Source organism: Hyaena hyaena, unplaced genomic scaffold (genome assembly GCF_003009895.1).
Source record: "Hyaena hyaena isolate Hyena2069 unplaced genomic scaffold, ASM300989v1 scaffold_27, whole genome shotgun sequence".
Taxonomy (NCBI): Eukaryota; Metazoa; Chordata; class Mammalia; order Carnivora; family Hyaenidae; genus Hyaena; species Hyaena hyaena.
The window spans coordinates 1,120,331-1,141,734 of NW_024080659.1; the positions used below are offsets into that span (position 1 = coordinate 1,120,331).

General features: G+C 58.9%; 1 protein-coding gene across 1 annotated transcript in view; it reads left to right on the forward strand.

Moving 5' to 3' along the window:
* Positions 1–4,014: 4,014 nt before the first annotated feature.
* The window catches only part of RAI1 (retinoic acid induced 1), a 79,584-nt gene continuing 62,194 nt past the window's right edge, over positions 4,015–21,404 (forward strand). The window contains exon 1 of the mRNA XM_039227389.1: positions 4,015–4,149. The gene's annotated coding sequence lies outside the window, so the exon portion shown is untranslated. The remainder of the gene's footprint in view (positions 4,150–21,404) is intronic.

The following is a 21,404-nucleotide window of genomic DNA, read 5'->3' on the forward strand; positions in this document are numbered from 1 at the left end:
GTCCCTAGATGGCTCTCAGCCTGGGTTTCTCCTCTCAGAGAGTAGGGCCCCACGTGAGGGAGCTGTCTTGGCGACCCTCTGTGACAACACTTGCGGAAGGGTCCTGGCCAGGTAGGGAGTTTCCAACGCCCTCTGGCAGATGTGAATCTGGACCTCTCTGCCACACTCTGCCCCCAGGATGACGGACAGACCCCTGGGATAGATGAAAGGCTCTGTTCCCCTTTGGGACAAGCCATCCCACCACCATGTCATTTCTCCAAACCTTTAGGACATTTGCCCAGATTCCACAATGGGTGAAGGGTACTCACTGAGTGACCTCAGATGAGTCATGTGACCTAACCTTGCCCTGATGTTCACCATCCCCTCCCCCCATTCTTCTCCAAAGGGGCTGTTGGTTTAAAGAAGAGAAAGCCCTGAGCTGAGTCAGGCTCACAAGAAGGCTTGGGTCAACTTCATTCATTCATTCATTCATTCAGTCAGTCAGTCAGTCAGTCAGTCAGTCATATATTCATTCAACAAATACCTACTGAATGTGTGTCAGGCTCCATTCCAGGTACAGAGGGTACAAGTGAGCCCACAGACAAAAATAACTACAAAACACCTAAATAAATAAATTATCTGGTACATTAGAAGGTGGGGAAGAGCATTCCAGCCAGAGGGATAAGCAAGTGCAAAGGCCCTGAGGTAAGAGTATATCTGGTGAATTCAAGGAACATCTAGAAGACCAAGTGGTGGGTAAGGGGGAGGGCACGAGGCCAGAGAGGTAGTGGGGGCCTGACTCTCTGGGATTTCATCAGACACTGTAAGGACTTTTACTTCACTCTGAAACCAGAGAGGGGAGGGGAGCCTGTCCCTCCCCCCCCAGTGAAGGGGGCACACTACTACCCTCACACACTTAGCGGCCAATCTTGACCTTGTGGGTGGCTGTATGGAGGAGGGGCTGACTCAGATGTGACAGGGGCAGTTTGAGGCTGAATGACAGGCAGCACTAGGATGGGGTTGCCTGCCAGTTTGAGGCTGGGTTGGTGGTCCCCAGCAGGGATCGGTTTTTTGTCAAACGTTGCCCACATTTTTGTCTGATGTTGCCTCTCCTCAGCCTCAGGACTGAGTGACCCTGGTCCCCAGGCCAGGAAATTGAAGACAGGGACTAAGTAGCCTGGGTTCTACAGATGGGAAGACCAGAGCCCACACAGGAGCAGGGCTGCCCAAGGCTTGCTGGCTGGGAGTGGGTGCCCACAGTTGACTTGTTTTTGCTGCATCCTTACCAGGTGAGCTAGGGATCAGCCCAGAGGGCACATTAGGGTACATTTCTGGGAGGGAGGGGGGTTCTCTACCCCTGGGCAGATGCACCCAGGAGTCTGGGCAGGCTGTAAGGGGCTCAGGGCCAGTGATTGCCAAGTCTGGCTCTAAGCTGTTGATTCCTAGGCAGAGGAAAGAGCTTGTAGAGACTCTGGGCATTTGCGTTGGTTAGGTCTGGGCTAGGGCCCAGGAATCTGGGTTTTTGGTTTCCCATTTGACACTGTACCAATGGTAGGTTTGGGAGGGACTGTTCAAGCCACTAGGGTACTGGTGGTCTCTGTGCCGCCAGGCCCTGCACAGCCCTCAGCCAAAGCCCTGGAGGCGCAGCAATCCAGGAAACCGCTTCTAGTCCCCATTCCTCCCTTCCCCCAGCCGACAGGAGGCCTGGGCTTAAGAAGAGCTCTGGCAGCGGGTAGAGATGTGCTGCCTGCCACTGCCCTCTCTAAGGAGCCACCAGGCCTCAGGGAGGGGCCGCCAGGGTGGGGAGAAGGCGCCCCACACCCAGTTGGCTCATAATTGCTGCAGGAGTAGAGTGTAGGCTGTATGAAGAGGTTAGGAGGGGCAGGGTGGGGGTTAATAGAGAAAGGCGGGCAATCACTGAACAGCAAAACCTAAGTGTGATAGAGGTCGTGGGTACGCTCCTCCCCTCTTGGCAGAACAGAGAGGGGCCCCGAGCAGGGAGCATTTTGGGGGGTGGGGGGGACAAGGAGAGCGAGACAAACAAGACTGGCAAGCAGGAGAGAGCGTGGAGAGAGCCAGGTCTGACACGTCTGTGTGATCCCTGGCGCGATAATTGGGTGAACGGACGATAGGTCGGACACGTGTCTGGATGGAAGTGTGGGTAGAAGCAGAGACGGATAGATGAATGAATGAATGGCTGCGTGGGCGGTGAGCAGCCTGGCGAGGGGCGGGCCCCGCGAGCGCTCAATCACAGCCCCGGGGCGCTGGCGTCCGCCTGCTAAGCTCAGAACCCGCCCCCCACCCCACCCCACCCCACCCCCCGCTACCGCGGCCCCTCCCGGGGCGCGTAATTCAGTGCCCCCGGGGCCCTGAAGCTGCTCCCCGAGGTGGCTCCCGGACTGGGGCTTAGAGGGGCTGCGCCACCGCACCGCCGCCGCGGGGCTCCACGCGACAGCCTTAAGCGCGCAGGCTGGGCTGCCCCTCCGCCGCGGGGGGAACCTGGAGGTGCGGTCCCGCCTCGAGGCCCCGGCCCCGCTCTTTGTCTCGGCCCAGTCCTCTGCGGTCTCCAGGCTGCTACCCGCCTCTTCGGGCAGCCGCGCTCTTGTGGGCTGCTCCGGATCTCCAGAGTCTCAGTTCCCACTGCCCCCAGCCCATAGGCGTCTCCCCCGCCCAGCAGGGTCCCCCAAACCCAGCGTCTCTAGGACCGCGGAGCCGGCAAGCACCAGGATCTCCAAGCTGCGTTTCTGGTGCGGAGGTGGGGGGACGCGGGATGAAGGCCCCCTCGTCTCCGCCTCCTCTACCCTCCCCTCCTCCGCCACTACTCGCCGCGCGGCGCCCCGACCCCAGCGCAGCCTGTTCGCGCCTTAAGCGGCTCTTCTGCGGCGGTGCCATCGTCTACACCACGCGGAGCCCCCCCCCCCGACCCCCCGCGCCCTCCAGGCCTCAGACCCGCACACAGAACACAGCCCTACGCAGCCACACACAAGACAGCCTGCAGACACACACCACAGTCTCTGGGCGACCCACAGCCCTGCACAGGCGTACTGCCCCCACACGCGCAGACCCACAGCCCCAACAACCGCAATCCCACTCGCAAACAAACCCACACAGACACACAATACCCCTGAGACACACTCGGGCCCACGCAGACACAATCCTATACACACAACCTTACACAGACACACAGCCCCTTGGATACACGCAGCCCCACATGGGCGCAGTCCCACCCACGCAGTCACACAACCCTCTATAAACGATCGCACACAAACACAACTCCACGCAGGCACCGCTCACTCAGTTCCTCCGAGACCTAGCAACACACTCACAAGCTCGTTGTCAGACCCTCAAACCCCGTGACATTCACACGTCGGGCAGACCAGAAATATACGGCCACACCGATACACACGGACCTAATCGCGCAGCCAAGAGCTCACCCACGGGCTCGTAAGTCACTGGAAAAATATTAAAGCGTTTCCCTCCCTCCCCTTCCATTTCTGACGCGCGCGCGCGCGCGCGCGCGCACACACACACACACACAAACACTCACTCCCACCCCCAGCCCCTAAGCGCCTTGGAGCCTCCTAGCCGGTGACCCCGAGCCCCCGCGGTGAGAGCGGCGGGAGCGTCTCCCCGGCGCCCCCTCCTCCCTCTTCCTACCCAAGCTCACCACTCCTCCCCTCGCCTCCTCCCTCCCTGCCCCCTCCTCCTCCTCCCCCTCCCCCGCGTCTGGGGCGCGGGCTGCGCGCAGCCAAGCCCCCTCGTCGCGCGCCCCTCCCCGCGCGCACCCCGAGCCCGCATCGCGCTTGCAGAGTGGATGCGGCCACGGGGCGGTCTCTAATTACCTCCTGTCCTCCGGTGGCCCGTGAATAATGGCTACTGAGGGCGCTCGCAGGGGCTGCTGAGAAGGAAACGCGGGGCGCGAGAGGCGCGGCGCGCGCGGGAGCGCGAGGGAGAAAGGAGCGAGCCCGGTGCCGCCGCGAGCGGCGGGCGGAGAGAAAGGAATCGTGCGAGCGCTCACATTTTTTTCTCCCAAGGATCTCATCTGGCCGCCGCGTTCTGGAAGAGGCGAGGGGGAGAGCGCGCGCGAGAGGAGGAGAGAGACGGCGCGGGGAAAGGGAGACGGCGAGACGCGCAGCGCCGGCGCCCGGGAGATCCAGGAGGAGCCCGCAGGTATTGTTGGCGGCAGAGCTTTGTGTCTTCGGGGGGCCGTTCCGGGGCGCGAGGGCTCCCGGAGCCCCCGGGCCGCCGCCGCGCTCAGACCTGCCCCAAACCCGGGGCTGCCGGCGCTGGTGGCCACCGGCTGCGGGCACCCCTCCCGCCGCGCCGCGATCTTGGCTGGAGTTGCAGATTTGCCTGTTTGGGGGTTTTCCACGCTAGGCTGAGGGAATCGGTCTCAGGAGAAGGAATTTCTTTCTTTCCTTTTTTGTTTCTTTCTTTTTTTTTTTCTTTCTCTTTTTTTTTTTTTTGTGGCCGCAGTTTGGTTGTGTTGGGGACTTCCCCTCCCCTTTCTTCCACAATGCATTGGTGAGAGGTCTTGGCGACTGTGGCACTGGTGGAAGGCAGGGGGCTGAGATGGCGGGGCTGGTGGCCGCGGATGGGAAGGTGAGGGACGCCGGAGACGGAAGGAGTTTTGCTCAAGTTCGCAATCTGCGCGCTGGAGCCGAGCAGGCCGGGGAGGGCCGTCTGCGCACCCTGTCCTGCTCCAGGCAACCGGTGGGAAACTTCCCGAGAGCGCTGCCTCCCCGGGGACTCGGCGCCCCCGACGCCTCCGGGCGCTTCCTCCGGCCGCCGGGGCCCCTCCTTGCCGCCTGCGAGCGCTTAAGGTCGCGCTCTCCCCCCCCCCCCCCCCCCCCCCCCCCCCCCCCCCCCCCCCCCCCCCCCCCCCCCCCCCCCCCCCCCCCCCCCCCCCCCCGGCAGCTTCCGGATCTGGACAGAGCTGGAGGAGCAGCTTCAAACACTTCCCCTGGAGACCCCTCCCCACTCCCTGCGCCCGAGCCTGCCACACAGCCCCCCTGCCCTGCACCCCCGCCTCACGCGCGCCTGAGTGGCCAGGCTGACAATGAAATCTCGCGCCTTGCCGTCGGGGGTGGGGGTCGTAGCTGGGTCTCTCTGGGGGCCGGTGACCCGGAGCAGGAGGAGGAGGGGCAGGGAGGACTTCTTGGGGGAGGGACTTGTTTGGGTTAGAGACGTTGACGTCTGATGGCGCTGTGCGGGGGGAGGGCGTGCGGGTAAGGTGGGGTTCTCGGCCGGCCGGGGGTCGTGGATTCTAGCCCCTCTTGGGTTTGTTAATTGGCTGGTGACTTCAGGCACGTCGGACGCCCCCCTCCTCCCAACCTCAACCTCCTCCTCGCAACTCGGCCTCCTCCCCTCCCCGTACAATGCGGGCTTCAGAGGTGATCCCGAGGGTGATGTGTGTGCGTGTGTGTGTGTGTGTGTGTGTGAAAGAGAAGGAGAGAGAGAGTATGACGGAGTGTTTGTCTCCTGCGATCCACAGCAGACGCCGCTCCGGTGACCCGGAGATCCGGACGCCTCGCCCCCTGGGGGGGGGAGAAAGGGGGAGGGGAGTGGTGGGAACTTCTCCTTTTCCCACTGGAGCCATGGGAGGGGAGTTCTAGACCAGAGAATTTCTGGGGACCGCAGGCCTGTGGGGGTGTGCTCGACGCAAAGTAGGGGTCTTGGGGTGAGAAGCCTCTCGGCGCTCCAAGCGCCCAGATCCTTTTGCTCATGGGCGGGGGGAAGGGGGGGGGAGGTGTGGGACGGGTGAAGGACTAGTTGAAACAGGAGTAGGGCCGAGAAGAGTCCATGGAAATCTGCCTTAATTGGATTCCCAGGCGAGCTTCGGCTCCTCCTTCTCTTCGTGGGGTAGGGAGGCCCAGGGACCCCAGGCTGGCAGCCCCGGGGGGGGGGGCAAGAAACTCTTCTCCCTACTTACAGAGAGGACTCCTGGGGGAGAGGGAAGGCACCTTGGGTGGGGGTGGGAGGGGGTGGCAGACAGTCTTCAGGCTGTCCTGTGGCTGGGTTCAGGAATATCAAGAGTTAACCCTTCCCAGAAATCTGTCAGCCCCCACACAGCAGGGACACACTGTCGGACCCTTTGACGTGCTAACAGCGTGACACCGGCTGACAGGAGCTAGCAGATTCTATACTCTGTGTTTTCCTTCTCAGCAGCCTCAGGCAGCGGGACGGGACCTGGCCGGGTGGTGCCTTGTTTTGGGGAAGCAGAAATCAGAGCCCAGGGAGGGTCCAGCAGCCAGGTAGCCGCCGTGTGGCCCCGAGGGAAAAGGGGCTATGGGCCAGGGTTATAGGACCTTGAAGTGGAATCTCCGTGTGGGCTCCACACTTTGGCCCTGCTGCTTACCTCGACCCTTAAACCACCCACAGCTGGATGCTTGGCGATTAAGGGTGAGTTTCTGATCCACAGGCTGGACCCTAGCAGCTGAGGGCGGGCCTGGCTGAGGCCAGGGGGAGGCAGGGCTGAACCGGGCGGGATTGCTTTCCGCTCCCTGCCCCCCCCCCTCCCGCCCAGGGCCCCATTATGGGAGAGTGCCTTGGTGTAGCTGTCTCCCCACCCCCACGCATTTGTTTCCTGCAGGTGAGAAATGTTCCCTGCAGATCTTAGAGCCCAGGGGCCTGGCACACCATGGGCACTCTGCTTTGGCTGGACAGACACAGGAGTGAATGAATCAGTGATGAATGAATGAATACATGAATGAAAGGGGAAAGTTTCTCAATAGGAGGCATGTAGTCATTTAAAAAAAATCTTTTCCGTACATACACATTTTACAATATGGTTCAGAGAACCATCTGAAATCTAGGGAAAGAGAAACAAGGTTACTACTGACAGTGAGCTGTGACCATGTTAATATTTTGATGTTCTTTACAGCCTTTACTGACTTGGTGGTTGGTTGGTTTTTTAAAAGACTTTTGTCGCCATTCTCTGTATGCAGATGTATATCCTGCTTTCTCAGTTGGCCCTAACAGGAGCCTTTTCCTGTTTTGTAACCAACTCTTCATAAACACCATGGTTAATGTCTTCAGGCTTTTCCAATCGGGTGGATGTACCAGCATTTACTTAATATTCCCCTTTTGTTCAACATTCCGGATGCCCCTCACAAACGAGGTAGCGAATCTATTTTGCACAGAGCACTTTTTTGTGATGTTTAAGATGATTTCCTCAAAATGATGACTGCGACAAACCTGCAGGGAAGAAATGGGCTTCTCATTTTCCCAGAAGTGGGGCACTCTTCTCCTTCCTGGCTCACGATCTCGAGCCTTCTGTCAGAACTGAAAAGAGCCTGGGCAATGAATCACCTGTCTGAGCCCCCCTCCTTTGACAGAGGAGGAAGCCGGGGGCCCAGAGAGGGGAAGTGAGTCCCAAGGTCACACAGCAGTTACTGGGCTTTTGCAGCAGCCAAGAACCAACTAGTGATCTGTCATTTTGGGCTCTACATGTGGGAAGAGTTCCCAGGGAACTTTCAGGCTGTCCTTGTCCATTTCAAAGATTGGAGGGGTGGGGGCACGGAGAATCCAAGAGAGAAGCACCCAGCTTGCCCCTGGTCCATCGGCAGCCGGAGCACCAGATAGGCTCCTGAGCCCGTCACGTCCTTTCTGTGTCACACACCCTGGCCCTGCCCACGGGATCTGGGGCCACCAAAATTGCTCGCCTGTGGTTGGCCAGCCGTGGGCTCCCCTGTGGCCCCTCCTCAAAACTCCTTGCTCTCTGCCATTCCATTTTTCAGAAGGAGAAGTCAAGGATCCAGAACATGAAGACCAAGCTCTGGGTCTGTTCAGGAGCTGGGGGGCAGTGGGTACTGCCACTGCGTGGGAAAGGACCAGCCACATTTTCAGTGTCTTTGGATCTTAGATTGACCTCGGGAGGGTGAGGAAGGGGAAGGCGGGAGAAAGGGGCAGAGAGAAAGGAACTGAAGGGGAGATCGGGAGGGAGGGATTAGAAAAGAGGGAGGGGAGGTCAGGAAGGAAGAAAACAAGAACGAAAGCAGCCAACAGGTCCCCTCTCCCCACCTCACAGGGCACCCAGAGGACAGGCTGGGGGCATCAGCCCGAGGGCAGGAGTCAGGGCTAGCCAGGGCAACACCACCAGGAGAAGCTGGTTGTCCAGGGCGGGCTCTGTCAGGGCTGAGTGAGACAGCTGATGGCCAGGCTCTGGGATCAGAAAGATCCAGACCAGGTGCGTGGCAGGGAGGCCGCTGTTCCTGGCTTTCCCTGCTGGGCAGGTGGGGGGCACCAGGGAGGAGGCTGGGGCCACGGGCACTCACAGGGGACAGGGTGATTGTGGCTGACTTCCCATCGAAGGATAGGGACCTTCTGTTTCCCCACGGCCAGCACCCCAGCTGGCCATCGAGGTTCAGAACAGCCCTCCCATGAGTGTCAGCTATTTGGGCATTTCTGTGGCGTGTCTCTGTGCTTGGACGCATCCCCGTGCATGGCTGTGTGTGCATGTCTGTGTGTCTGATCCCGTTTGTGTGGGGGTGGGCTTGCCTGCCAGCCTGGGTGTGTGTGTGCGCGCGCGCACGCATGCCCGCCCATGTCTGTCTGCCTTGGACCCTATTTGTATGTTTTTTCAGGGGTCTGTGTGTCTTCCAGCCTGGGCACGTGTGCATGCATGCACGTCTGTGTGCGTGTGCGAATCTGTGTGTAGCCCTGCGTGTGCCATGTCTGTGGGTGTGTGCGTATGTCTCTGAGTCTCTGATCCCATTTGTGCGTTTCCGGCGGGGGGAGAGCGTGCCCCCGAGCTCGGGCACGTGCATGTTTGTCTGTGTGTGAGCACACACTTTCCTCCTAATGGCCCCAAGAGGGATCTAGGCAGCAGGCTTTTGTGCTGCTTTCAAGGTTGCGGCTGGGTGGGTGAAGGGGGGGGGCGGCCTTCAACTGGGAAGGGGGGGAGGCAAAAGAAAATCTTAAAAGACCGTCTTCCCTCTGGTCTCCAAGGAGATCAGCCTGTGAAATGATCCGCACGTTAATTAAAAACGATTATATCCTGATTGAGCCATTCCTGCTCACATCCCCCGGCCGGGAAAGGCGGAGACTGAGGCCAGAGGATGCAGAGCGGGGCAGGGTCTGGCTGCGGGCCACGGGGAGGGCACCTGGGAGGGGTGCGGAATGGCCAGGTGTTGGGGGTATATGCCCCAGGCAGATTTGGGCTTCTCCTTTGAATTTTAAAGATCACCATCACCTCTGCTGCCGACCACCCCGCCCCCCCCGCCCCCCACAGCTGCCCAGTGGTGCTCTTGGAGGTCCCGGGAGCTGGTTGGCAGGATCCCAGGCCCCATGGATCCCCACTCATGTGCTAGACACTAGTCTTGTCATTTACGCAGATCCTGAAAGTCCGTGTCCGTGATTCTGGTTTGACAGAGAAGTGACATGCTTGAAGTCAAGGAGTCAGAAGTTAGGGACCCCAGGCTGGACCTGGTTCTCTGACCCTAAGCTCCAGACCCCACTTCCTGGCCCCCAGCTGCCCCTGACTCTCGTGATCAGGGGTCCTCCCTCGGTGGGACCCTGGGAAGCTGAGGTGTCAATGACAGTCCTTCTTACCCTCCGTGTCACCCTGAGATCGTTCCTTTCTAACATCCACACTGCACGGGGCGTAGGGCTGTGGGGTCTATTCATGCGGGGAGCCAGATGATGCCCTGGCCCTGGGTAGCTCTGGCCTGACTCTTGTCACTTTCGCCATCCTGGGCAGGATTCCTCCCTCCTCCTCACATCCCCCTCCCTCCTGCTGTCCCCTGTGAGGTGGCTGACAGTTCCACACTGGACCAGCCACAGGTGCTCCCAGTGCCTGCTGGCCACCGTGTACCCGTAGTCCTGGGTATCTGCCACCGAGACCTTTCTGGAAAAAATCTGGGCCTGGTCTCACACTCTGCCTCACCTGATTATCTTGCCCGCAATCAGCCTTGGGAAGATTGCAGTCGTAGAAAGTAGTCATAATAATAACAACCCAGGGACCCTCAGCTTACACCCCAGAGTTGAGTGTCGCCCTGGTTCATAAGTGCTAGGTGCTTGGGCAACCCCTTTTAGCTAAGCACTGGGGGGGACCCAACTGTCCAAAAGCATGGCCCACTGTCCTTTCCCTTCCTGTTTCACATGCTCGTGCACCCAGGCCCGGCTTCTCTGAGAGGAGGAGACCCCTCTTTAGGTCAGCCACTCCCAAAAGCGCATGAGAACATTGGCTTCAAGCAAAGACTTTTCTCTTCATCGAGCCTCAGTTTCCCCTTTGGACAGTGGGAATCACGGCTTTTTCCAGACAGGACTGTCAGAAAAGTAAAGAAAACCAGGTCAAGTTTGCTCAAATGTCTCGCAGCATGGAGACCCACAGAGGGGCTTATTAAGCATTCATCTGTCCATTCAGAGAACCCATGTGTTAGCACGGCGAGGACCTTGGGTTCGCTGGCTTCTAGGGTGGAAGACATGCTGTATTCCATGCTTTCTAGGAGACAGTCTGGGGTTGAGGTGACTGTCGTTTCAGGAGAACCCTCCAGGGAGCTGAGAATTTCATTGGACACCCTCTGCAGCTGCATTATCAAAGATAGAGTGTCTGTGAAAAGGGAGGGGCTGTTCCTCCTGAGCCAAGTTCCACATTCTAAGGGGGACCTTGACCATGGGGAGGGTTCTGAGGCCAGAAATGATGTCATGGGGAGTTAGAGGGGCAGATGGGACCCAAAACAGTCAGCACCCACCTGTTCCCAAGGTCAGAATTGGAAGAGAGGCACGCAGATGTCACTCATTGCACATAAAGCACTTTGAGCTGAAGCAGCCAGAGACACTATGCCTACCCCGGGTCAGCCCTGCAAGGTGCCACCTCCCAAGAGCACCTTGACCCATAGGGTGTCTGCCTTCCCAAAAAAATAGCCCCTTCTTGCCTTTTTCAGGGCCTGAAATGCCTCCTGTCGTCACTGCCAAAGGGTCAAAACATTGGAAGTTCTGCTTAAAATGCAAACCTATTACCTGGCAGGAGTGATCAGAAGCTGAACTCATGTTTGCATAATGCAGAGGCCAGCAACCTCGAAGTCCCCCAGGGCCAGTGGGCAAAGCTAATGAGGATGTGAGGGCTGTCTGGCCTTCATGGGGCACAGCAGCTCGGTCCTGCCAGGGCGGCGTATGAGGGTGCAGCCCAGGGTGCCTGTCACCCACCTTCTCGGGAAGCAGGACTGCGATGTTTACATGACATCTCCGGGTTTGTGCCTGTTGTCACCTAATCCAGCAACCCACCTGTGGCCAAGTTCAGATATCCCGCCCTCCCCCAACCAGCCTCTTAGCTTAATAGCTGTTACCCTGGAGTCGCTATACTCGCCCTCTGTGCCCGGCCTTGAACCTCAGTCTGCAGCCCTGAAAACCGTGCACAGGGCCAGCCTCCTGCACATCCCACACTCGCCGTGGTCCTTGTTAGCGCTCGTAGAAGTGAGGGTGTAGGAGCGGAGAGCTCACACACAGGGGTGCTGGGACCCGACCGGAACGGGTCAGCCTGACCCTGCCCGTGTGGCTCACCGTGGCCTGACCCAGTCTTGTACATGCATGACTGAGTTCCCACAGCTGCTGCCTTTGACGGGGCTCAGCAGGGTGGGGGGCAGCGGGCATCTGGTGGGAGCCCGGTTTATAGGTCGAGTTTCATTTCCTACAGTCCTTCATTCAGCGGATGTTTGCTGACAGCCCAGAGGAGGCACGTTCAGGCCGTGTCCACGGAGAGTCAGGGTGGGCCTCCCAGTGGAGGGAACCTGGGCCCTGTGTCTGGGAGGAGGAGCATTTGACCACAGGAGGGACTGTCACTATATAGCATGCCGGGAGGCCCAGGGGCACGAAAGGGACAGAGCTCTAGAAGGACAGAGGTGGGGGAGCCGGCGAGGCAGAGACACAGGAATGGAGGCTGAAAAGGGGTCTGGGGCCTCGACTGTGGTGAAGGGTTCTACCCTGAAGGCAGTGGGGACAGAAGGCTGTTCCAGGCAGGAAACACAGCTGGAGCCACGGCTGGAGGCGGAGAACGAGCCAAGGAGGAGAAAAGCCAGGGATGATCAGACAAGGCCCCGGGTGGGGCCGTGAGTCCTCTGGCCGCCCGGCCCTCCTTTCCGAGCCTCTGTCCTCCCTCGGCACTGAGGCCTCCAGTTCCAAGTGCTGGGCCTGAACTGGACAAGCTCATCCTCCCTCCTCCCTGGACGGAGCGGTCGCTGGACCCGCCGCCAAACTCCTGCCTCAGTTTGCAGCAGCTCCGCCCAGCCCTGCGGCATCTGAGTCCTGGGGGGGATTATTACCTCTCGCTGGGAAAGAGGCAATACTCCTCAGGGACCAGTAATTAAAGCCCAGCAGATTGTAATTCCCTAAAAAGAAGGCTCAGCACGGAGAGGGAGGAGTGGGCCAGGGCCCCAGGGAGGACAGGAGGAGGAGGAGGAGGAGCACGGAGCAGGGCGGGGCACGAGTGATAAGAACGGTATCTGGAATCCCGTTATTCAGAGTGTCCTCTCAGCGAGGCCTCCCCAGTGCTGGCCCCTAAGCACTTTGTTATTTCCAGTCTTCACCCTTGCCCTGCGAGGGAAAGGTCCCACCATCCCCATTTCACAGATGAAGAGACTGAGGCTTGGAGAAGTCAGGCAACTCTGGTTCAAGGCCCCTCTGGCCTAGTAGGAAGCTGGGACGAACCCAGGGCGGTTGTTGAGCATGGCCCTCCTTGCTGGGGATTTGTCGTGCGGAGGGCACTGCCTAACCCCAGGGTAGGCCCAGCAGGGCACCCCTCCGTGCACTCCCCCTGCTTGGGGTGTCCTGTCTGCGGAGGGAGCAAGGGGATCATGCATCACACTGTGGTGAGTGAAAGGAGTCTGTCATGCAGGGCTGACACTGTCACGCGCTTACTCACCTGCTCTGTGATGCGAGGCGAGGGCCGCTTTTCTCTGGTCATCTCCTCATCTGTAAAAGGCTCGGATTATCTTAAGGTTCCTTGTACCCCAGACAGCTGGATTGGCCAGTCGGGCAAATCCTGACAGCAGAGGTAAGTGACCTTTGAGAATTCTTGCCCCCTCCCGCCCTCCCTCATCTTCAAAGTATCTTCTTCTTTGGGGTTTGGAGCCCTTTGTGATGTTAGGGGGCTTCAGCGCCCCATGCTGGAGGGAGGTGGGCTCTGTTGTCATCCTTATGTGACTCCAAAGCACACAGAGGCTTGAAGACGTCACTGCTGCTCTGGGGAGGACCCTCTCCTAGCGAATTAAAACCTACTTTCTGCTGTCCTGCTGCCCAGCCCTAACTCCCCTTCTACCCCCTTCCAGGGAGAGGTAGAATGACCAGGGCCTGAGAACCCAGACCAGAGACTGTTGGCTGTGTGATGCCCTCAGATGGACGCTGTTTGACCAGCACACAGTTCAAAATTTTGTTTTCAGTGGTGGTTTATTTTTTGAGATCAAGAAAGACACAGAGTCTGAGTTGGGGAGGGGCACAGAGAGAGAGGGAGACACAGAATCGGAAGCAGGTTCCAGGCTCCCAGCTGTCAGCATAGAGCCCGGCGCGGGGCCAGAACCCACGAACTGTGAGATCACAACCTGAGCCGAAGCTGGACGCTTAACTGACTGAGCCCCGCAGGCACCCTGTCCAGCATACCAGTTTTAAATAGAACATGAAATTTCACGTGAAAGTCCCACTATTTGCTTCTCTGAAACCAGAAACCACACATGCCCCCGAGATGCTATAGGCAGAGCTGAGACGGGCTGCCACCTGCGTGGTCCTCACCCCATCCAGCTGCCACTCCCCCATCTCCATCCTGCCTGCCCCTCAATTCCCAGCCTGGCCCCCTGGCTTCCACTGATCTTCGGTAGAGTACATTTTTGAACCTCATCTGTAAAATGTCAGAACCAAAGAACTGATTCCAAACCAAGGAACTGTGTCTTGATGCTGTTTTCCAGAAATTCTCCAGGCAGGGGGGGAAAAAAAGGAAAGGGTGCCCTTAGGTGGGAGGAACCTCCTGGGGACAGACAGGGAGGTGTACAAGGCTCAGAGTAATACTTGAGGAGAAACCTCAGACCCTCCTGCTGCCCCCGTGCTTGGGGGGCGGGTGGGGGGCCTGAACACCCGCACCAGTTGGACTCTGGTTCCACGGCACGATTCGTTCATTGCCGTCACTCATGTGCCCCTCACAGCACCCCTGGTAGAGCACCATTGTGGGGCTTTTATTCTCACGTGGATGGACAGAGAGAAGTGGAGGGCAGAGAGGTGAAGGGCCATGCCCTGGGTCCCAGCGAGGGCGGGGTTCTGACAAGGGCCCTATTCTTGACTGCTGGCCCAGGGCTCGTTCTGATCTAAGATACTGTAAAAAATTGGCTCTTAGGTGAGCTGCTTTTTCCTGTGCATTTTAAAAAATGCTCTTTTAGTTAATATGCGGGAGGGATTTCGATGTTCTCGTACATAACCTTTTGCTGAAGCGACAACGTGCGATAAAAGGGTCCCAGGAGAGCTGGTGTAATTTGGGCTGTGAGGGACAGAGAATACCAATGCCGAAGGCTCTCCAGAAAGCCCACTGCCCCTGGGAACTGGGATACAGGGCCGGGGGCTGGGGGGGGCCCTCTCACCTCACCATGCTGAGGCTGGCCCCGAGCTCTCTCCCGTCTTGGACCCTGGGACCATGAATACATTCAGATCATGCCTGACTATTTGGCTTTTTTTTATTACCTCACATTTTTGAGTGAAGGTCCCCAGGTCCTACAGGAGGAGGCCTAGGTAGAGAGGAACAGAGTGTCCAGAACCTAAAGGGACTGAGCAGGGTGGTGGGTGTGGGACAGACGTGGAAGGCCCCGTTTGTAGGCAAGAGCTGCCCAGTTGGCAGGAACGTAGACAAAGGGGCCCAGGCTGGGGGCCAATTGAAGGGCACCTTCAAGGTCTTTTCAGCATTTGCCCTTGGTCCCAAAGGATCCAAAAAGGGGGCTTGGGAGGTTCCAGTTAATTGAGGCTGATTCTAAATCGGGAGGCTTAATAAATGGTAATTATCATCCTGTGGGAGCAGACCAGAGCTCCCAATGTTGCCAGGAACAGAGATCACAGATCAGGGTCCCTTGCCCCTCCCGCGCCCAGAGGCTCTGAGAACTTGCACCCGCAGAGGGGTCAGGGACAGACCTGGGGCGGGCCAGAGGTCACCTCCCCCTTCCTGTGTGTGCGTCCTGGGCATGGAGGGGTATTGCATCCCTGCCCGTGTGTCTGCATGTGAAACCCTTAAACACAGGCACATCGCGTGTTCGCGTGTGTGCGACTGCGTGCACGGGTATGAGTGCGCGCGCACGCACGGGAGTGTGCATGTGCATGTGCCAGTACTAGGCCACCCTCCGCTCCCCCAGCTCCGGGCCCCCTTCCCTCCCCACCTGTCAAGGGACAGAGAGAAGAGACTCTCCCGTGTGGAATCTCAGCAGAGCATGGGCTTTGCGACTCCAGAAAGCAGTCCCGTGTGGTCAGAGGGGACAGGGCAAGGTTTGGCTCCACCTAAAGAGGAACTTCCGTCGTTTAGGGTGGCCCAGAGGTGGCCTGGGCTGCTCCCAGGGGAAGGGAACGTCCCATCTTAACAGCTTTGCAAGCAGATGCCAAACATGTACCTTCTTGTCTTTTGCAGTCCCTTCTAAGCCCCAGTCCTGGCGCCGTGAATCCCCCCACTACGTTCCCCCCCCACTGGCACACATCTGTCACTAAGGCTGCTGCTCCGTCTTGCCAACCTAGACGGGTCAGAGGGACTGGCAGAGGGCTTCTGCCCCTTGGTGTCCCCAGAACTGGGCCCAGAGAGCCCTACGGAGTGTGGATGAGGAAGACAGCCATCACAGTGTGTGTGTGTGTGTGTGTGTGTGTGTGTGTGTGTGTGAGAGAGAGAGAGAGAGAGAGAGAGAGGGAGAGATGGTGGACTTGTATATGTATCTGTGTGGTGTGCGTGCATTTGCATGTGTTCTGTATACTTGAATGAGCAAGGCTGCAAGTGTTGAGTGCAGATTTCCATGCAGAGAGTGTGTAATGTGTGTGGCTCTGAGGGGTGGGAAGTGGGCTGGGGGAAAGTGCTTCTGTGCACTGTGTAGGTATTGACCGTCAAGTGTGTACTTGGGCCAGTGGATATGTTTGTGGCCGGGGTGTATCTGGGGGGGTGGGCTGTGCCCCGCCAACTCCTTCCTGATCCAGTTCTTCCCACCGCAGGGCCCATCACCACCCTTGCCCCCGCTGATGGGGACCTTGACACCCGACAGCCCAGGTCTTGACTTCATCCTTGCTCCTGGCACAATAGCGGGCCCAGCATGTGTCTGAGAGGTCCCAAGGGGCATCCCACAGGGACGAGGGAGAAAGAGGAGAGGGAGGCCTCCCGTTCACTGCTCAGCCCCTTCCCAGAAGGTCCCGAAGGATGTGGGTTTCTGTGTTTCTGCAACCGTGGGCCAGACAGGGACACCTTTCTGGAGCTACCCCCGGCATTTCTAGATGCAAGCTGGAACGTTTCCAGAGATTGGGGTGTTTTTAGAACATGCGACCTGGCACTTCTGGAGACAGGATGAGGACATTTCTAGGGATGAGATGGAAAGCATTTTCAGGAGGAGGGACAGTTTTGAGGATGAAATGGGGGCATTTTGAGAAATGAAGCCTGAGCATCTCTGGAGATAGGGGAGGGCGTAATCTGGAGTACAGGTGAAGGCTTTCTGGATTCCAAACATTGCTAGAGATGAAACATTTCTGGAAGTGAACTATTTCCAAAGATCAACTCTGGTACCTCTGGAAATGGAGTGTTCTTGAAGATGATGCAGGAGTATTTCTGGGAATAAAATAGGGCATTTCTGGATTTGAGGTATTTTTGGAGCTGAAATGGAACATCTCTAGAGATGGGATGTGATATTTCTGAAAGTGGAACATTCTTGGAGCTACGCTAGAGCCTTTATAGAGAGAACGGCATTTGTGGGGATGGATTGTATCTGAAGATGGGAGACGATTTCTGGAGATAAGGTGGAACGCTTCTGGAGATGGAACGTTCTGGAGCTGAGAATTTCTGGATTCAAACCAGGCATTTCTGGAGAGGAAATGTGTCATTCTCAGAAAAGGATAGAAGACGGGATATTTCTGGAGATGGTGTTTTCTGGAGATGAGAGGGCCATTGCTAAAGCTGGCTGTTTGCCTCTTGGAGTAGTCAGTGGGGAAGGGTCTCATGGGTGTGGGGACAGGAACGGCCCCCTACCTGTGACTCTTGTTTTGCAGGAGATGGGCCCCCGAGGTCCAGAAGGGAGCTTCTTGCCCAAGCCCACTCCTCCTGTGAGTGGCAGAGCAGCCCTTCCGGGGACCTTTCCAGAGCCTCCCCCCCTCAGGCTTGTGCTGGAGGGAGGGTTCTTGGGGTCCCCACCCCCATCCTGGTGGGGCCTTGCCAGTCTCCAGGCTCACTGCAGGAACAGGCAGTGACTGAACAGTTAAATTTAATTTAATTCCATTTCTTTGGAGCCATCTGAGGCTTACTCCCCAGCCCCCTCTGCCAGGGGCCTCCACCTTCTCTCGAGCCAGTATCCGCGCCCACCCCCCCCCCCAACCTTGGAGCAGCCCTGAGGTTGGCCTTGCTTCAGCAGAAGGGAAGGGGGTGGGGGTTCAAGGCTGAACACGGGTGAAGGTCCAGGCCCCTGCTCAGGCCCAGGCCGAGCGTGGGGGTGCCAGGCTGCCTCCCCTTCCCCAGCCCCAGCCCCAACCCCAAGGAAGCGGCTACTGAGGCCTGTCACCACTTGAGCTGGGCTGGAGCCCCGGAGTAATTATTTCTCTTTCTTAATTGAAATTTCAGCCTCAGTGATCCTGCCTCAGAAGTGTGAGGTGGGGGAGGGCTCCTGGTGGGGTGGGGGAGGATAGGGAGCCCCCTCCCCTGTCCCCAGAAGGAGGCAGGCAGTGCCAGCCCCCGTGTCCCCAAGCGCTGGTGGCGGCCATGGGATGGAGGGCTGTAGCTCTGGGAGATGAGTGTCAGTGGCGTGGGGGTGGGGGGCAGGGGGCTCTGGGTCAAGCTGGTTATGGCCACTGCAGTGAAAACGCTGAGCCTTTCACCTGACGGTTTGGGAGAAGGTTGTGAGGCGGAGGAGACGGCTGGCCCGCGGCAGGTGTGCAGTCGGGGGCAGCCCGTGTTGGGGGGCTCTGAGCCAGGGTAGCAGGAGAACGTGGGCTGCCGGGGGGGGGAGCTGCACCTCCTCTCAGATCTGGCAGGGATGTGGGGGGGTGGCCTGGGGGGCTGTGACTCAGGCCGAGTGCGCCTTGCCGGTGGCAGGCCCAGTTCCCGGTTCAGGGCTGGGTGAGGCAGCTGGCGGGGGGAGGGGGGTGCGCTGCGGCCGGTGGGGGCAGCTGAGAAGGCTGTTTTCCCAGCTGCGGTCAGGCTGGGCGGGGCATCCGGGCTGGGCGCCGGGTCACCACACACGCTCACACACACACTCACCCACACACTCTCTCTCTTTCCCTCTCTCCCCCTACCCTCCTCCCTCTCTCTCTCCCTCTCCCTCTCTCTCTACCTGGGTGGTCCCTGCCACCCCGCAGGGCCTGAGGCCTGTCTGTGGAACCAGAGGACCCCAGAGGCAGCGCCAGGAAAAGCCAGGGCCTCCAGACAGTCCTGGAGCCCACCCCTCCTGAGCTTCTGAGAGGCGGCTCTGAGGGGCTCGGGCTAAATACAGAGGCTTCCAGCAGCTTCTACCCACAATGGTTCAGACTCATGCCAGTGCTCCCATCACAAGATGTGATGTGGTTCCCCCCGCCCCAGCCTCTGGTGCTTGCCCTCAGGGTCTCAGTCTTCCCCAGCTGGGAAATGGGGTTCGTGGTCAGCTTCATGGGAGTTCCCAGGGCTGCAGTGCCTGCCAGGTGCTCCGCGAACACTGCGAGCACAGGCTGTTCTTCTCACTGTTATTAGTAAATGTGCCCAGGCCAGCGCCCCGCAGGTAGCAGGAGCACGGGGAGCGGCCGAGGCTGTCATCAAGGTTGTTACTGAGAGGGTGTTTTCCCAGCACCCAGAAACCACCCAGAAACGTCTGTCGGGGGAGCTCCCTGCCTGGGGCCTTTTCTGCCCCTGGGTGGGCAGGTTTTGTGACCAGGGAGACTAAGGCCTTTTGGAGTAAGGACAGGGTGGGGAGAGAGAGCGGGAAGTGGCTGCCTCCTCCTCCGCGCACACACAGACACACACACATACACACACACACATCCATGTACTCACTGGGCATCACACATCCATTAAGAGCTCCTGGGAAACCCACCGAGGGAAGAGCCCTGCTCAGCAAGGCCATGTCACTGCAGCTTGCCTGACCCCTGGGTTGCAGAAGCTCACGGCCCATTGGGGGTGGGGTGGGGGGGCTACGGCTAGCCTCCAAGGACAAGAGGGGCAGAGGGAGCTGGATGGAAGGGACAGGTCAGTGCCAGCAGCTGAGAAAGGGAGCTGAAGAAGGCACCACCACATCTGTGGTCCATTTGCTTAGAGGGAGGGGAGTGGGACAGACACAGGGTGAGACGGGGAGGGATGAGGATGTGGGGAGATGAGACCTGGCAGTGAGGGTTGGGGGCCTGTGGCCTTGGAGCCTGAGCTTGACCCAGCTGTGGAATGCCCGCTGCTTGTGTGGGCTGTGGCCCTCTCATCCCACAGAGCTTGGGGACCTCTGTTCTGGCTCCGCTCCAGACATACTCCAGTACCTGCCTTTTCCCCTGACCTCCTGCTGCCACTCTGGCCTCCCTTGCCCCTCTGCTTGCAAATTTTGAGGCCTTGAGCCACCACTTGCCAGGAGCTGGGTTTGGTCCTCCCGGCGGTGGGAGGGCTGGGGGGGACTGGAGCCGTGGGGGCACCCCAGAGGCCGCCTGGGATGGGTCCCAGGCGCCAGTCCAGCTCGTCAGTCAGTCTGCTGTGCAGCTGACCTTGTCACCTTGGGTCCAGAGCGAGGGCAGCCCCTCCCCCACACGCACAGAGCCAGCAGAGCTGACATGACTCACCTCACCGGTGCAAACAACTCCCTCTTCCCGCTGAGGGGAAGCAGGAAGCCTCCTGAAGCTGCAGCCCTCCACAGCTGGCGTCCTCACCGGTATGGCGGTCACTCACCTCCATGGGGCGGACCCTGCGCCGCTCCGGGGCCCACCCAGAACCTTGGGAGATCCTTTGGGACCTCCATGTTTAGGAGGGAAGGAGGCACGCAAACACAGATGCTCTGTGCTCCCAGCTCCTCCTCCTCCCAGGGAAGCCCTGGGCCCCAGGGGCCAGTGCCGTGCCTTCCCCCCAACATGGCTGCCCCTGGAGGGTTGGCAGCACTGTCCCCCGATCCTTCTCACCTGCCCTATTGGAACAGTGGTGCCTGGAGACGGCCAGTGTGGGAGACACCTGACACTGTGGGAGAGCCTTCCTGTGGGTTGAGAGTAAAAGAATGGACACCAGGCCACGCGGCTAGGGTTTGAACTGGCCTCCACCGACCACAGCTCCCGGGCCGAGGGCTCCAGGCAGCACAGGCCTGGGGGACAGTGCTGTGGTTTGTATTTATTTCTGCCCCCCACAGAGGCCTTCGCCCACCCGGGCAGGCCTCAGGGCAGGCCCTCTCTTGGTTTTCCCCAGAACAAAGCGGCCTCCACCAGACAGGCCAAAGCGGAGGCTTCAATCAGAGCAGGTGAAAGGGAACTCCGTCTGGCCTTTTGTTACTCAAGGAGGGAGTGAAGGAAATGGATTTGCCCTTGAACAGGGAGAGAGGGAGACCAGGCTGGGGGTGGGGGGCAGGGGCAGACACACCTGAGATGAGACCGCTCCCCACCCCGTGATTGTCATTTTAGTATTCTCCACGCACACGTACACACTCACACACGTACACGTGGGCGCGCGCACACTCATATGCACTCACACGTGTCACTCCCAACCGCCCCCCCTCCCCCGTCTGAGGTTCCCTCCAAACCAGGAAGCAGAGAAAAAAAGGAGAAAGGGAAAGAGAAAAAGAGAGATTAGTGGGAAGAAAATCCGATTCTGGAGTTACCTTAGTTACCAGCTCTAATGACTCGTGGGGCGGGCTCAGCCACCTTCCTGCGCAGGGGGCCCCTCCCTCCCAGGCCCCTCCATCACCCCATTAATAAGACGGGGTCCTTGTTCACGAGTTCTGCAGCAGAAAGGGAAGAATCAAGGACTTTTCAATAAGAGAGAACTCCCTGGGTGGTTTTGAATAGTTGCTTTTTGTGTGGCGGCGAAGGGACCGTCCTCTCCCTCCTCTCCCGGCGCCCTCCGCTGCTCCGTCTGGAGCCGCCTGCTCCTGGGTCTCCAGATGGATGAGCTTGTTTCTCGGGAGCCCAATCCTTTATTGTTCCTGCCTTTCCCTCATGATACCCTCAGCTTACCAGAGGCCAAGGGCAGCCTTTGCGTCTCAGGAAAGCTAAGAGAATCCCCAAGGTAATTCTAAAACGGCTTAAACCCAGGGAAGTGGGGCCGGGGGGGGGGGGGGGGCACCAGGTTCCTCCCCTGTGCC